Genomic DNA, 17,336 nt, shown 5'->3' with positions numbered 1-17,336 from the left:
ACAAATCAAAGAGGAGTAACTTGCCAGAATTTAATAAACATCGAAACAGTTCCTCTTACAGAACAAAGTAACAGTAAGTTAATAAAGTGTGGTTTATTAAATATCAGATCTCTCTCATCTAAATCCTTGTTAGTAAATGACCTGATAAGTAACCATCTCATAGATCTGTTCTGTCTCACTGACCTGCCTGCAGCAGGATGAATATGTTAGTTTAAATGAGTCGACTGCAATGAGTCACATCAACTATCATGTTCCTAGAAGTACAGGTAGAGGTGGAGGAGTAGCAGCAATTTATAACTCAGATTTTTTAATTACTCCTAATTAAAAACATAGTTATAACTCATTTGAGAGCCTCACTTTGAGCCTTGCTCACTCAGACTCTAAAACTCAGAAGCCAGTTGTGTTTTGTATTGTTTACCGTCCGAACCGAGTTCTTAACTGAATTCTCTGAATTCTTATCTGACTTAGTTCTTAGCACAGATAAAGTTATTGTAGTGGGAGACTTTAACATTCATGTACTGTAGATGTTGACAGCAACTGTCTAAGCACTGCTTTTAACTCATGATTAGACACTATTGTATAGTTTTACTCAGCAGGTAAATGAACCCACTCATTGTTTTAACCATACCCTCGATCTTGTACTGACATATGGGGTTGAAGTTGATAATTTAATAGTCCTTCCCCAAAACCCCAAAACCCTCTGTTATCTTACCATTTCTTATTAACTTTTGAATTTACCATAATTGTCCTTACAGCAGCTGGAAAGAAATCTTGTCTTGTAGCTACACAGAAGAGAACAGACACCTTAATCCTTAGGAACAGGTTGACTGTCTTGTAGAATGTGGTACAATGTTAGACATAGTGGCTTCTCTGAAGAGGAAGTTAATCAGAGGTTAGCGCCACGGTATAACTTGGAGATCTGCAGCCTAAAGCACAGGACCAGACAACTAGAAAGGCAGTGGCGTTCCAAGAAAATAAATGAAAAACAAAAACTGCATTGCATGGAAGGACAGTCTAATAATTTTTTTTTTTTTTTTTTTTTTTTTTTTTGTTCTGTCCAGCAGTTAAGCAAGCAGCATATATTACGCTGAATGCCATATTGTGATGGACAGCTTTGCTTTAACAAGAAGAGTATATATAGAATATATATACTCTTCCTGATTTATGGTTTATTTAATGGTTTATTTAGCTAATCCAAAATGTGTGTGATGTTGCTGTGTTGGTGGACAGGTTAGGTTTCTGCTTTAGGGTGTGTATGCGGGAGGGTGGGGGGGAGGGGGGATAAGGGGTGCAACCAGCTGCTGAAACCAAGCAAATCTGTTAAGTAAACAATCGGAGCAAAAAAATAAATAAATAAGAAGCATGGATGTACCTTAGGCTAACACATTCATAACTAAACAATTTTTGTACTGTGGTTTACCTTGGAGATTAATACTAACACCAATAATAGTGCTAAGGTATGTGCACATACTAATACAAACATATACATACAATATACATACATATGTGCATTATTATACATATCCCATACTACTTAATAAAAGTCATGACATACAACACCACAAATTCCATATTCACACATTATTCATATCGGTAGTGATAAGTATCAATAATACTTACAGTTGGATTTGGAAAGTGTCCCACTACAAGGTTAGTAAGGCTGTAGCTTATCATTATTCACCCAAAGGGTGAGGCAGACGTTGGTGCATGAACAATGCCACTTGTGGAAGCCAGGGTGATGTGAGGGGCTCCGCCACTACGCCCATCCAGCAAGCAGAGGAAGGAATCCTAGCAGCCAGGGAGCCCACACACCTTCAGTTCCAGGAGGGCAGGTGTTGCGACCCAAGCCGCCCACACAGAGCCCGCCAGGCAGAGCTGCAGCAGCCACAGAGACAGCACCCGAGGCCAGAGTGGGCCACCTGGGGTCAACGCTGTCCGCCCCATGAGAACCAGGGGCAAACACTCCCCCCGGCGGGAGGGTCAGCCTGAAAGAGTAGAGCCCGAGGACCCACGGTCCGTAGGGAGCCCGCCAGAAGATGCCCCCGCGCCCAGAGTGGGGCCCGCCCCCAGCCCACCACCCCCACACGGGCGGAGCAGGGCCTACCCCATCGGCCCGACCTCATCCCCTGGCGCTACAGCGGCCTGCAGCACAAGGCCAGCAATTGGTGGGGTCAGCAGAAAAGAGACCACCCAGGCAGACGATCATCGTACCCCGGGCGAAAAACCGGACCCCCCACACTTAAACCGCACCACAGGCATACCAACTCACACAAACACAGACGCATACACCCATCCACATGTGCAACACACATCATCACATCAACACACACACACACCATAGACTCTCTCACAACAAACTAGTCAATCATACGTGAACCAATGCACTCTCAGATACATTCTCCCACCCACACCATTCGCTTGATCACATTCGTGGGGAGGGTAGGTCTCCGGCCTGCCGTCCATGTGGCCCCAGGCAGGGACCGCAGCTCCTCCCGAGCCCCGACCAACCCCCCCAACCCGGGGGAGGCAGAGGGCAGTAGAAATAGGTACCCCAGAACCCTGCAACCCAGCTTGGACGTGAGTGTGTGGAACTAAAGTGCACTGAAGGTGGGTGACACCTCCAGGAGCACAACCGCTGGCTGACGGTGTGTCCCCCGGACAGTGCCCCCCCTCGCCCTAAATGTCTTTTTGCAGTTAAAACTGGGTGGTGATCTCTCCATCAGGGCCAGTGGGCGAGGCCACAACTGGCCTCAGCCCCAGGCCCCAGGTAAGGAGCCCACCCCCGGCCCTAAATTTATGTGTATGTGGCTAAGTATGAGGAATTTTGGGATATAGCCAATTCTCCGAGGGGTCCAGCAGACAGAGCCATCAATGGGAAGGCTCCGTCTGCTGGCCCCCCCGGAAGGAGCCCCCAGAATTCTGGACGAGTGTGTATGGCTAATGCAATTAAAACTGCAGAGCGTCCCACTTGGGAGGGACGGAACCACTTCCCAGTAGCCCTGGTCCCTCCATCAGCAGGACGCCCCTTGCAGACCTAAGTGGATGAATGCGGAGAAATGTAGTTGGGACGCAGAGCACCAGGGTCCGCAGAGCCAGGTTCCCGACTGGCTCTGCTACTCATCCCACCAACCCCCACAACCCCCAGCCAGGAAGGGTTGTGGGGACCGCAGTACTACTGCCCAGGCGCCACACGCAGCACAGCCAGAGCCATCCTCACCCTTCTTTCACACTTACCCATTCTCTCGCTCAAGTATGCCCATGCTCGCCCCGTGTAGTGTGACACTCAAACCCACACACATACTCTGCGGTTGTGCATTGAGGGCCAGCCTCCGCCCAGGGCCCAATGAAGGTTCTAGCCTTAGCCTCCTTAACTGAGGAAAACAAAAACAACCCCAGGTTTCTTTTCAGCACTGTAGCCAGGCTGACTAAGAGTCATAGCTGTGTTGAGCCTACTATGCCCTTAAATCTCAGCAGCAATGACTTCATCAACTAAAATTATCACCATTCAGCAGCAACTTACTCCAAATAACATAAATCACTGTCTAGATCCATCAACTTTAAATTTACCAAGTCCTCTGTCTTACCTAGCAGCTTCTTCCACATAACTCATATGGAGTTAACTTCAATAATTAACTCTTCCAAGTCGTCCACTTGTCTTTTAGATCCAATCCCAACCAGATTATTCAACCTTTAATCATCTCGTCCATATTAAATCAAATCAACCAATCTTTACATTTAGGCTATGTACCACAGGCATTTAAAGTGGCTGTGGTCAAACCTTTATTGAAAAAACCTACACTGCTCCCTGGAGAACTAGCCAACTATATGCCCATTTCAAATTTACCCTTTATTTCTAAGATTCTTGAACATATCGTGGCTAAACAATTTTCTGACCACCTGAGTGGGAATAACCTGTATAAAGATTTTCAGTCAGAATTTAGAAAACATCATAGCACAGAAACAGCTCTGGTTAGAGTCGCTAATGGTCTTCTCAGAGAGGGAGTTTTTCCTCTCTACTGTTGCTGTATGTGGGATCTATTGGGTTTGGTTGTGTAGGGTCTTAAACCTTACTTTGTAAAGTGCCTTGAAATAACTTTGTTGTGATTTGACACTATATAAATAAAATTGAATTGAAAATTGAAATGAATTAAATCCTGACCAAAGATACACCTTTCTGGTAAGTCAGTGTCTAGTTTGCATGCATTGTACTGTAACAGGGCTATACATTTTGAATGTACAGCATATTATGTGTGTGCTGTAGGCTAAGTACCACAAATGCACAATATAATTTAAAACAATATATGTTGTGGTTTGGCCATGGTGAGGTGCCATGTGTTGAACAACTTGCCAATGAATGACGCCTAAAGGCTGGATAAATTGAAGTGACAAACTAAAGTTTTATCGAAGTACTTGTACGTGTGGCTCCTCTCAGTGGGCTGCACAGAATTTCTACTGTGGACTATCTAGTCTTCATAGTTTGTGACTGTGGTGCATGACCAAAACACACAAAGCAATATCCCTTAATACTGCCGACACTAGGAAGACGTGCCTACCAACTGTGTTTGGATAGTTAGTGTATAGATTTTCCAGAGTGGTTGTTACTCATTTTGGCCACACCTTTCAGCAGGAAGGTGTCGTTCAATTTCCCACCACAATTCAAATGTACAGCGGTAGCAGTTCAAAGTGACGATGACTAGTTGTTCTGTCCTCTGATAGTGTCTGTAGCTTAAAGTATGCTGAAGTAGTTAAAGCTGAAAGACGACAAAGCTGAAGAGTTTTTGAAAATGGTTTTCCATTAATTTTAATGGAGAAATGTTTAAAAAAAAATAAAAGAAAAAAAAAAGAAAAAAGTTTAATAACTTGAAAAATATCAAAGATATTAAAAAGTTAAATGGAAGCACCCCTCTCCTTAAAAAGCTGAATATTTTAATCTTTGAATAGTTTTAGTAGCTGAAAGTATGTTGAAGTAGTTAAGTGCTGAAAAATGTACGCAGGAACTACAGTATCATTACTAGATAAAGCATGAAAATAGCTAAAGCATGAAAAGAATAGATAAATGTATATGAAGAGTTGGAGTAGTAGGAGTTGTTTAAAAAGAGCTGAATATTTGCTGAAATTAAAGAATTGCTGAAAATGAAGGAAGTGTGTAAAAGTTTTCTTAGTTTGATGTAATATAGCTTAAGGTATCAATACAATATTATAATTAAATATTTTTGAGTTCAACAGCTAAAAGAATAGTTAAAAGTTGTGGAAATATTCAATATAGCTGAAATTAGCCGCAGAAGAAGCAGTCAAAAGAGAAGTTGGCGATTTAGAGGAACTGAGTGCAGAAAATCATATGGTCATAAGTAGAAATAGTGCTTTTAAAGCTAAAGATTTGGATTGGTGGTTTTATTTTGAAAGGATGTTGAGAAGGTGTGTGTCCTAAATTGCTGTAAAAAAGGCTCATTGAGTAGTTTTAATTAATCTGTCAAAACCTAAGAGCTTAAAGGGCTATTTAGGCTAAAGATTTGGATTGATGCTTTTATTTTAATAAGGTTTGGTAAAGGTTTGTGTGGGTATAAATAAGTCTCTCTCCTAAAGTTAAAGTTTTACCTTGCTGCTTTTATTTTGAAAGGATCTGGAGGTGTGGATAATTGCTAGACTGTAAAACATTTTTATTAATTAGTAGTCTTACCCATTCAGAGACAATTGACTAAAAGAAGCTAATAAATTGAATTGGTGCTTCTGTATTGAAATGATGTGGAGGAAGCCTGTGCAGTTAATTGCTAAATAGTATATTAATCTAACTAACTAGTCATAATAAACCAGTTGAAGGCAGAAATATTGCATTTTTAGTTTAGAGCAAAGCTCAGGATTGGGGCTTTTATTTTAAAAGGATTTGAAGGAAGTGGATGTTGATAATTAATAAACAATAAACTATATTTGAAAGTGTTTGGAGAAGGTGTGTGGAAAAAAAACTGTAAAACAGTCTTAATTAGCAGTCATTATCCATTCAAAGGCATAAGAATGACTAAAAAAGCTAAATAGTTTGTCTCTGGGGCTGCTGGGATTGGACACCTTAAAGGACACATATCATACTTTTCATTCTAAAAAATACTAAACTTTAATGTCTCAGTAAGGTCTCTGTAAATTTTCATCCCATAAAACCCTGTAGATCGTCCACACTGCCCCTGTCAATGTGTGGTTTTCACTCTCCATCAACAAACGCTGTGTTTTCTGGGCGTGTCGCAAGCGAAGCTGCTCACCACACCTCTGTGCGGAAGCGCATACCTTTTTTGTTGTTGTTTTTTTTTTTTTTTAATTGGCTCCATGGATACGAGCCACCGCACGGTTACGATACAATAGGTGGCAGTAGTGCGACATTGAGAATGCAATCCACCGCAATCCTCCACAGAAGAAGACCCACTACAGGACTGCACAACATTAGCCAGCTGATTCGTAGGGTTGTAGAACCATACGTCTACGATCCCGAATCTGACCCTGAAGCTGAAGAGGAGGCTGTTGAAGTCGCCACATTTCGGCTGATGCAAGATGTGTCTCATTGGTAATGTCGCATTTACTTTAATTTAATTCATTTATGTAATTTGCAAAGCGACTAGCGGTTGCTAATGCGTATGCTAAATGGCGTGTGCAGCTTCAATATTCACAACACGACTTACCTGGAAAACTCTCGTTAATAGATAACACTACTTTAGCTTACATTATTCAAATAAATAAGTTTGAGAGCATAGCTGAAATAATATAAATACATTTTACATTTACACATTTCACTGTTTTTGTCTTACTTGTGCTGCTGCTCTGACAATTTTATTTAAAAAATGTGCATTAATATTTAGAGCAATCACTGCATGACCTTCCTGGGAACAAAAAGCATTGGTTCAAATTATATATTGACCTAACGTATTTTTACTGCTTTTAATTATGTTTTTTGTCATTCTTGATAAATTTGACAGTAATATGTCTCTGTATCTGAAGTTGTTACAGGTATCTAGTCTACAGAGGCTAGTGAGCTGGTGCTGAGGATTCCTGGGGTGAAGAATCTGAGTTGCCATCTCTTCATGCTTGGGTTGTAGATGAAGGCAGTTTCCTGATGGATAAAACACTAAAACACTCATTGTATGATGGATGTAAACCACCTGTGGAATAACTCCTTTACCATTTGAGTAAAAATGTGTTTTTTGTGAGTGCAATACTCATTAAGAATTTTTTTAATTTATATATAATTTATGCTTTTTATTTATGGCCGCTTCAACTTTATAGCTTACCATATTAGAAAGAGAAAAAAACATGTAATTTCAATACTATGATTTCCTGAATAAAAGTGTTTTCCCTTCAGAAACAGAGTTCAGTGAAATACATAATAGTTAAAGCCAACTTTATTGTAAACCAAAAAAATGCACCACTACTCCAAAGCTAGAACAAACTGTTACCTTCACACTCCAATGTGCAATGTATAGGTTACTGAGTTAATTAAGAAGTCTGGGGGTTTGAGGACAGAAGCTTTTGCAGGGCCTTGCAGACGAAATGCATGAAAGTAGGGTAAACAGGGAGATGTGGTGATCCTTGTTCTCATCACTATTTGGAAGACTGAGCGGAAGCAGTCCTCTACCAGATGGAAGCTGTGGCTGTCCTCACCATCACCTCATCAAAACAAAGGTACTGCAATCAGAATTGTAGATTAGTGAAATGTTCATTATTATGTAGGTCAAAACCTTCTCTAATGTAAGAACGCACAATACCAGACAAAAAATCAAACCAAACAAGAGGACAGGCCTGTCTGTGCTAAAACAACAGATAAACCATTGTTACAATTCAAATATAAAATCTAAACAGTATATACCAATTAAAATCTTCTATTACCTATCTTACTGTTGGTACATACAAACTTACATACCTTCACTCCTGAGCTGGGCAGCAGATGTCCGTGTACCAACAGTCTGCAGTGATTTCTCTGTTTGACAGCCTCCTTGCATGTGGGCAACTGGGATTTGCCCTCCTACAGTATAGAAAAGACTGTTACATTTACTGTAAATTGTATTGGTCCTACAAATATAATGGCTATGGTACAAGCTATAGGTTACTGACCAGATAAGCAGCAGTTATTGTAGAGATGTGACTAATTAGCAACTAAGCTTGCAACACAACACAGTAATCATTCCAACTAATCATGTTAGAATTTGATAGAACAATGACAAAACCCTAAATCACAAGTTGATTTAGGCTGTGACACAGGACGGGGTAATAACAAACATAACCACGTTCATCTGCAGTTTCTTATTGTAGCGATCGACCAGCTGTAGCTCTAAAGTGCAAAGGCCTAAAGGCATGCTAACGGCTAACGCAACACAAACAGGAGCGGCAGCACGTCAACAGGACAAAAGCTCGATCCACCGCTTCCTGCCTGTCGCCGATCGAAGGCCCATCGCTATTAGCTGTTCCCCACACAGGTGTGTGATTGCACCAACTCAGAGTAGCACATTTGAAAGGGACAAAGGCTCGGTTGACTCACTGTGGCCGTTAGCGACGCTAGCGATTAGCTTGTCTCACATGTGGGTTACTGCATTTTAAACAGACCCAACTAACATATTTAGATATCACAAGTATCAAGCACAAACTTACTACAGCGAGCTAGATCCACCGCTTCCTGCCTGTCGCCGCTGGAAGGGCGATAACGATCAGCTGTTCCCCGCAGGTGTATGTGATTACAGAAAAAGGACAGACGCTAGACCCACCGCTCCCTGCGTGTAGCCGCTGAATGCCGATAGCCATTAGCTTGTCTCACATGTGGGTTACTACATACTGTATTAAACAGACCAACCAACATATTAAGTATCAAGCACGTACTTACTACAACGAGCTAGGCCCACCGCTCCCTGCCCGTAGCCGCTCGATGCCGTTAGCCATTAGCTTTTCTCCACACAGGTGTGTGGCTGCAGGAGCCCACATGAGCACATTTGAAGGGGACAAAGGCTCGACTGGTTGTAGCCGTTAGCATAGCTAGCTAGTAACTTGCCTCACACATAGGTTACTACATTTTAAACGGACAAACTAACATTTTAAAACATTATAAATATCAAGCATGTACTTACTGCAGTGAGTGGATGACGGACTGTAGGAATAGGTCCTTTTTTTCCAACAGGAGCCGTGAAACAAATCCAGCATTGTACGCACCCTCGTTTGAAATGCACATACGTATAAATGCTGAGGCAGTGTTTCTGACACCGGTCCGTTAAAAATAAAAGTGACCCACAAATCCTCACTTGTTGATCCCTTGTTAAAGTGAATAGAATTTGGTGTTGGTTAGAACACCTAAGAACCGAACTATTTCTATGGGAGGACTTGAACGCTGCCGTGCTGGTCTGTTCACGGAGAGTGAGAGGGGGGAAATGGCGGAAGTCCAGTTTTGGTTCGGGATCATTGTGGGGGTGGTGGTTCAGGATTTGCAAGGAGATGTTCCTACCAGTGTGACGACACATGGGACACGGTCTCAGAGTAGTAGATGTCTCTCTCCATTGGATTAAAAAATTTACGTTTTCAAAATGTGAAAAAAGCAGGAAATGCATTTCTAGTCCTAGAGTCATAGGAACGCCCAAAAATGTCTAAAAAGTGGATTTTGCATGATATGAGCCCTTTAACCAGGTTGACAAGTGTTCGTATTCTCCTTGCCAAAAGTGCTGCACAGGTGAACATGACCAGAATGCATGTAGGAATCTATCTGCTGTGTTATCTGTACAATGAGGGCAAATGTTTGAGTTTGTGAGACCCATTTGGAACATTCTTTGTCCTGTATAATGTGTATAACTTGTATGTTGTATGTATGTCCAGATCAGCTTCCCATTTGGAGATCGGAAGGCTCACTGTCTAATCAACATTGGAAATTAAAATATAGATTTTGGACACTGTCCTTTTCCCTGATATATCAATAAATCCCTCTATTGCTGGCGGTGGTTGCATCTGGATAGGAGTATCCTATAAAGTTTTGCATTAAGTATTGACTTTAGTTGTTGAGATTCTAAGAAATTGGCATTAATGATTTCATATCGGGATTCTTCAGAAGAGGTAAACTTGTCTCTTGTGAAAACATCTTTCAGATGTGTTATCCCTTTGATATGCCAAGTTGGAAAGTGTATTGCCTTTTCGTTTTGTATGATGTCTGGATTGTTCCAGAGAGGTGTGTTTTGGCAAAGAGTAAGCGAAGACCCATTAATTTTAAGAAAATCCCACCAGGCTGTCAGATATGCTTTTATGCTAATGCTCTGGTAACAACTATGATGTTTGATTTTGGTGCTGATAAAGGGCAGATCTGCAACTTTAATATTTCCGCCAAATGTTTGTTTAATGTCTAACCATGAGGAATCTGTTTGCATGAGTTTTATCCATTTGTGGACATGGTTCAGTCTATTGGCAGGAAAATAGTGGTGGAAGCTAGGTAGTTCTAGGCCGCCGCAGCATCTGGATTTTTTAAGAGTTTTCAAACTAATTCGTGGTGGCTTGATTTTCCACAAAAACTGTGAGATGTATGAGTCTAATGTTTTAAACCAAACCTGGCCTGGCGGAGTCGGAATCATTGAGAATATATAATAACTTTTTGGCAGGATCATCATTTTTATGGTGGCAATTTGTCCCTTAAATGAAATAGGTAAGGACTGCCATCTTTTGAGGTTGGCTTTTATTCGTTTTAATAATGGTTGTAGATCAATAAACTATGCAGATTAAACCTTGGTGAGATCTGGTTATTTGTTCTGACTGCGGCGTTTGCTGACCTCTATAATACTTGGATCCAGTCTTTGAATGAGTTTCCAATTCCAAATTTATGCAGAGTGGCTAAAAGAAACTTCCAGTTTACTCTATCGAAAGCTTTTTTTTCTGCATCTAAGGAGTCAATGGCTGACTCTAGTTTATGGGTGGTGACATAATCAATTAAGTTGATTAATCTGGTCATATATTTTTTTGACTGTCTACCTTTAATGAAGCCTTTTTGATCAGAGTGAGTTATATACAGTATGGAGTGATTTTTTTTCTAATCTTGTAGCAAGTGCTTTACGTTTCTTAGCAGGAGCAACTGAAGAGCGACTCAGTATACAGCACAGTGGGGTGGTGCGGTGGGTAGCACTGTCGCTTCACAGCTAGAAGTTCCTGGGTCCCCGGAGGCGGACAGGGTGTCTTTCTGTGTGGAGTTTGCATGTTCTCCCCGTGTTAGCATGGGTTCTCTCCAGGTTCTCCGGCTTCCTCCCACGATCCAAAAACATGCATTAGGTTGATTGGTCACTCTCCATTGCCCGTAGTGTGTGTGAATGGTTGTTTGTCTGTGGTATGATGGATGGATGGAAAATCAAATTGTTGAAACGTACATGGGCCGATTAAGTGATCTCAGCCACTTATTCAGTTACGGTTATTTACGTAAAATCTAGGACTACTGGAAAACATTCATTAACAAGTTGTGGAAGTTTAAAACCTAAATAAGTGTCTGTAGTCACAGATGGACTGCACTCTATGTCTTTACTTGGCCATGCGCATTCAGATTATATTAATTAAACCTTGACCCATAATCACGGAATTATGTGAAGTCAATATATTGTATCAGATGTTAGAGAGATGGGTGTTTACATAGAGCTGTGTTAATCAAGCTGTAAGAATCTGGCCACAAACTGGATTTTTACAGTCTGTTACGACCAGTAACACAGTTTTTAACATGCCCTGTTTCGGAGGGAAGCAGTATCTGTGGGGTTGGGCACGGCCAGCCAGGGAGGGGCGCGCGCAGCCCCACATAATGTATTATGAACAGTAGAACATAGACTGTTTTTATACATAAAGTCTCTCCATGGTGGCTTGGTGGTTCACTTGTGGCAGCATTGGCTTACCATAGTACCTGTGTGACCATAGTACCTGCATGAACATAGTATCTGCGTGAGTGATGGCCCTGTTTACATGACAAAAGCAGTCGTTCACAGGATGTTGGCACTTTCTCGTGGTGCTAGTGTTAAGAGACGCCTGCTATTTAAGAATTAAAACAAGAATGTTTTTCAAAACTTAACTTTGCAGTGAACAGAAAATAACTAAGCCATCAACTATGTTGTTCTGAAAAAACAATTGCATAGAAAGAGCAACAACAAGGGATTGAACTCACACCAACTTAGCCAAGACAAGAGTCACTCAGCTTAACTGCTGGACTAGTGGAGGACATAAGAATCACCTTGTAGAATGATGGTCATGGATAATGTCTCAATTTGACAACATTTATTTGATAGCGAGTTGTTGCCCTTCATACTCCCCACATTTGAGCACACAACAGATACTTAATAGTAAAATAGGTTTGGTGTAATATATGTGTGTTACAGGTAGAAATGAACAGTCTGTCCTCAGTTACGCTGTAGTGCTTTGGAGGCTTCTAATCAACGCTGCGCCACCTGGTGGTTAACACGAGACTAGCGTCCTGATTTTTTTTCAGCCGGCTGCAGGATTAAAAATCTTTAGTCATCGACACACCCGCTGCACCGTGGCGACTCAACGGTACTGCAGTGAAAACGCTAATCACTTTGAACTGCCACTACTGTAAACCTAAAATTCCTGGTTGATGGTGTAACTGTCTTAATCAAAGAACTGGACACTGGTGCATGATCACTGATTGTGATAGAATGAATATTGGCGTCAAAGTCATCTTGTAAGACTTTATTTACTAAACGAACTAGAGGGAAGAAGGTATATTCCCTGGATGTAGGATGAAGAGAACGCCATGTGTCACAGAGACTGAAATCATCCAATTCAATACAATTTTATTTATATAGCGCCAAATCACAGCAAAGTTATCTCAAGGCACTTTACAAAGTGAGGTTTAAAACCTCACAAAACTAAACCCAACAAATCCCACATCCAGCAAGCATTTAATTTGACAGCAACAGTGGAGAGGAAAAACGCCCTCTCTAACGAGGAAGAAACCTCCAGCAGAACCAGACTGGATGTGGGCAGCCATCTGCCTCGAACGGTTGGGGTGAGGGGATAGAGAGAGAGAAAAGCACAGCAACAACAACAAGCACCAACAGAGCACAGGCAGGATGGTTGGACCAGGGACTGGATGCAGGGAGGATGGTTGGATCCGCAGCTGCCCATCACAGACACCAAACTTAGAGTCCAATGATACCTGTAGGTGAGGACAGAGTGGAGGAGAGAGAGAGAGAGAGAGAGACGCACAACTACTGGAGAGAAAGAGACAAGGTTAGTTAAACATGGGACAATGATGGGAGGTTATTGGACAGAGGAGGTAGAAGGAAACAGAGGAGCTCAGTGCATAAATTAAGTCCCCCAGCAGTCTATGTCTATTGCAGCTTAACTAAGAGATGGTTCCTGTGACTAACAATCATTGCCAGTGACCTGAACCATCTCTAACTATAAGCTTTATCAAAAAGGAAGGTTTTAAGCCTGATCTTAAAGGTGGAGAGTGTGTCAGCTTCTCGAACCTGAAGAGGGAGCTGGTTCCAGAGGAGAGGAGCTTGGAGCTAAAAGTTCTGCCCCCTGTTCTACATTTAAAGAGTCTAGGAACCACAAGTAGCCCAGCGCTCTGTACTGTTTTAAAGTCGACACTGTTTGCCAGTTCCTGTTGCTTACAGCTTTGCTTAGCCTGTCCAACTCTGGGTTAAATACTAAATTAAAGTCCCCTCCTACTATAAGTTTGGAACCAGAGTGAGCAGACAGTGATGTGAAGAAGCTGTAAAAGAAAGAGGGGTCGTCAACCTTAGAACCATACACATTAGCTATGCAATATTCAATGTTTCCTATCAAGATATTAATGATTATATATCTCCCTTCTGGATCTACAATGGTATCGTTATGAGTAAAGTTAATCTTTTTATTTATCAGGATGGCGACCCCTCTTTCTTTAGAATTGTAACTGGCTAAGTAAGCATGTGGGAACTCTGCTGATGCCAGAGTGTAATCTATAGTTTTGGGAATATGAGTTTCCTGTAGTAAAGCAATGTCTTCTTGTAGGGTTTTCAGTTGATTAAATATTTTAAATCGTTTCTCCTTCTTATTGATTCCACGTACATTCCAAGTGACAATCTTCAGTGGTGTCATATCTTACCTGACTGCTGTGGATCACTAGTCTTGTGTGTATGTAGTGTGACAGACTTTAGGTGTGTGGCTGAACTTGAGCACCTGTGTATTCTGAGTTATGTGTTATCTATGTATGTGCACGTGTTTCCCCTGTGCAGTAGATGTTTGTTTGTGGCTACTGGAGGGCTACATAGCTGGCTGACTACATGGGAGAAGAATAGAGAAAAGAAGGCTGTGCAGAGTGTGGAAGGAAAGTAGGTGATGGAAAAACAGTAAGTAATGCTTTGCAGCATTCACTGTGATAATAATAATGATAAAAATTAGAAAAACAATACAGTGAATGCCGGAATCACGCAACAATCGGGCAACTGAATAAGTTGAGTACTGGAGCTTAAATACCAGAGACTAATACTGAATGGATCGCAGCTGCTGCAGTCACATGACTTAGATGGTAATTAAATACAGACATGGTGAGGCAGAAATGAAAGTAGTAACAAATTAAAACCGGAAGTAGCACTAAACCAGGTGCCTGAAAACTGGAGTCATAACACTGAATATTTTTGAACCAGCTGTTCAGCTCCTGTACTTACTATATGACAATACTAATTTTGGTGTATTTTAAGTAGTAATGATAGTTCTTAAATTATCATTATTATATTAATGAAGCAATTTCCAGTTGGACTGACTAAATAATTTGATGGTGGTGCTACATGTATGCTACAATGTGGCTCATTTTGGAAAATTGTAAAATCAGACATGCTTTTTGCTTAACCTACTAGACTACAGTATTTCTTTCATATTCTGCTAATCTTGTTCTGTTCCATTCCAAACCCGTGCTCTATGATCCCCTAAAAGTAGCCATGCAGGTTTGCATTTTGCCTGACCCAGTTCCTTGACAATTTCTAAAGAAGCCTCACCAGCATAATTTCTGTCTCCCCTGATTTTTGCCTCAATGCTGTTTCTATCGTGCAGTAGACTCTGAGACGGAAACCCAGACCACAGCCACTGAACATACAGTACAGAGACCTCTTTAAGAACGGGATAGGACTGGTGCATTGTTCATCTTTAAAGGCCTTTCAGTGTGCTGTGACTTGCAGAGCAGATTGCTGTACCAGACAAGCTAATGGCTGCAAAGTAACTTTAGTGCACTTTAAATTTTGGTACCCAGAGCATGATTTTATGTAATTGTGAGGATTGTACAAATGTTACACTTAAAGGCTTGACAGAAGATGGTCATATCGTGTACAAGCTTCAATAAAATGTTGTGCTTTGGGGAAGTTCGTTGGAGTTGGTTGGTCTCTGAGTGAAGCGCTTACAACGCTAAGATCTCAGGCGAACTCCCCTTGGCCAAGTAAAATCTATGGTTGGCTCTCAGTGTGCTATATTGTTCTCGTCTCTGTATGTATCAGTGCCGTTGTGGTATTTTCAGACCCAACAATAAACTTATCTTAAAATCTATCTAAACCTATCTATAAACATAGATATCAAAAAGCCAATTACCATTGCTTCACTCACAAGTAACACAATATTGGACATTTTTCCTTTCTTACCTGTATCTGCACAATGACAGGTGAAATCAAATGATAGTATGCTTTTTATCATTTGATCATGAGGGGTGTCACTAGAAGGGTGTTGCACAAAAAGGGAATTATGATATCCAGGATAAGGGGAAACATCCTGGTTTGACCTCGCCTTGGTGTTTTCCATTGCACAAAGGCCAAGCCAGGATAGGACAGAGCCAATAAGTCAAGCTAAGTGTTGATAGTTGAGACAAATGCATGTTTATGGGATTGTTTAAAAGACCACATTGGCCACAGAAATATTCCAAGCAGCACACTTCTCATTCACAGGGAAACAGCTTTTAATGAAGATATATACAGTAGAGATATATCATTTGTAAAATGTGAAATCCAGTGACTATGAAAGAAAGAGAAAATATGTAACAGACAAGAATAATTTGGATAAATATTTAAGTAGTCCAGAATTTATCAATAAGTTATGTGGCAATTGGCCCATCACACCACTAGGGGCGCGTTTGTTATTTTCCTCTGGTGCTACATCATTTCCTGTCTGTGTTGGTTTATGATTTGTGTCAGTTCTTCCTATGAGTTTAAAAGTCCTGCCTTTTTGGTTTACTCTTTATTAGTGTTTCGTAGGAGTTAATGTTGCTGTCGATTGTTGAAGGAATTTTCATTGATTTCATGAATGTCATGTCTCTGTGTCCTTGTGAAGGTTTGTGAATTCCATATTTAGATTTACAGCCTGTTGTGTTCCGTGCTTTAGGTATTTAGCTTGGCCTGTTTAATAGTGTGTCTGCTGTGTATAGTGTGTGGTGGAAATTTCCCATTAAGTGGCAGATGAGAAAGTTGTCTTTTGTGAGATGTATTATAAAAATAAAGGAAAATAAGAATACCGGAGAAAGCAAATCAAAAACATGGATGTTGATGATGCCAACCAAACCAAAAACCAGCTGGGGAGATCAGTGCACACACCACGAAGGTGTGATGCAAAGAGCCCACGATCCTCAAGTTGTTTCTGTCTTTTAACGCCTTTCTCTGGCTCTGGTGGAATGTCTCTCTGCACCAATAGAATTGTCAGATAGGATGGAGCCAGAGACTGGGGTGTAAAAGACAAACATATATCATAAACTATTAGTTATTCAAATAGAACATCAGATGTTTAAAATGTACGACAGGGCGCGAGAGATTGTGATCATTTGATGTGTACAGTAAGAATGTTCAGTATTGCACCTAACCAGCACATGACGACTGTGTTGGATAAGAAAAAGCACAAAGGCACAATTTTTCCCATTACAAGTGCTTTTAGTTTAGTTATTATTTTTTGCCCGTTGTGTACTGTGTTTAGTATTTAGTAGCCTATTGTGTAAAGGGCTTTTTTAGTACTTAGTCTCGGTTTAGTTAATTATTCCTGTTTTCTCAAACAAAACACAACATCCAACGTTTGAATAATACAACTTCAATATCCAAAATATCCAAAGTATAAATAAACAAAGCAAGCATAAAGTATTGTTCCAAGGTATAGATCTGCAGCAGCTCCAGTCAACCTGACTGTGGTGGAAAAGACACATGAGAACGTGTAAACTCCACAGACTCCTGGGCTCCTTTTGGCTCAGAGGAAAAGGTGACAACCACTAAAAACCACGTCGTCATATTTTAATGCTGCTGTTACAGTGTCTGCACCGTTTAAGTTGCGCTGTTCTGTGGTGGCGCCGTTCATCACTGTGTAGTGAACGATATGATGCGCAGCCAGCGGACGCTCGCTGC

General features: G+C 41.1%; 1 protein-coding gene and 1 long non-coding RNA gene across 8 annotated transcripts in view; one reads left to right on the top strand and one right to left on the bottom strand.

Moving 5' to 3' along the window:
• ntm (neurotrimin) overlaps positions 1-17,336 on the top strand; it is a 337,950-nt gene that overhangs the window by 92,849 nt on the left and 227,765 nt on the right. The gene's annotated exons all lie outside the window — the stretch shown is intronic.
• LOC129605133 (uncharacterized) lies at positions 7,362-9,545 on the bottom strand. Its single transcript, XR_008696684.1, has 3 exons — positions 9,093-9,545; positions 7,898-7,999; positions 7,362-7,644 (listed from the first exon to the last, which is right to left on the bottom strand). It is a non-coding gene; the product is annotated as an uncharacterized LOC129605133 (long non-coding RNA).

The sequence above is a fragment of the Betta splendens genome, chromosome 14, assembly GCF_900634795.4.
Source record: "Betta splendens chromosome 14, fBetSpl5.4, whole genome shotgun sequence".
Lineage (NCBI taxonomy): Eukaryota > Metazoa > Chordata > Actinopteri > Anabantiformes > Osphronemidae > Betta > Betta splendens.
Note: the sequence above shows the minus strand (reverse complement) of the source record. Positions and strands in the feature narration are given on the sequence as shown.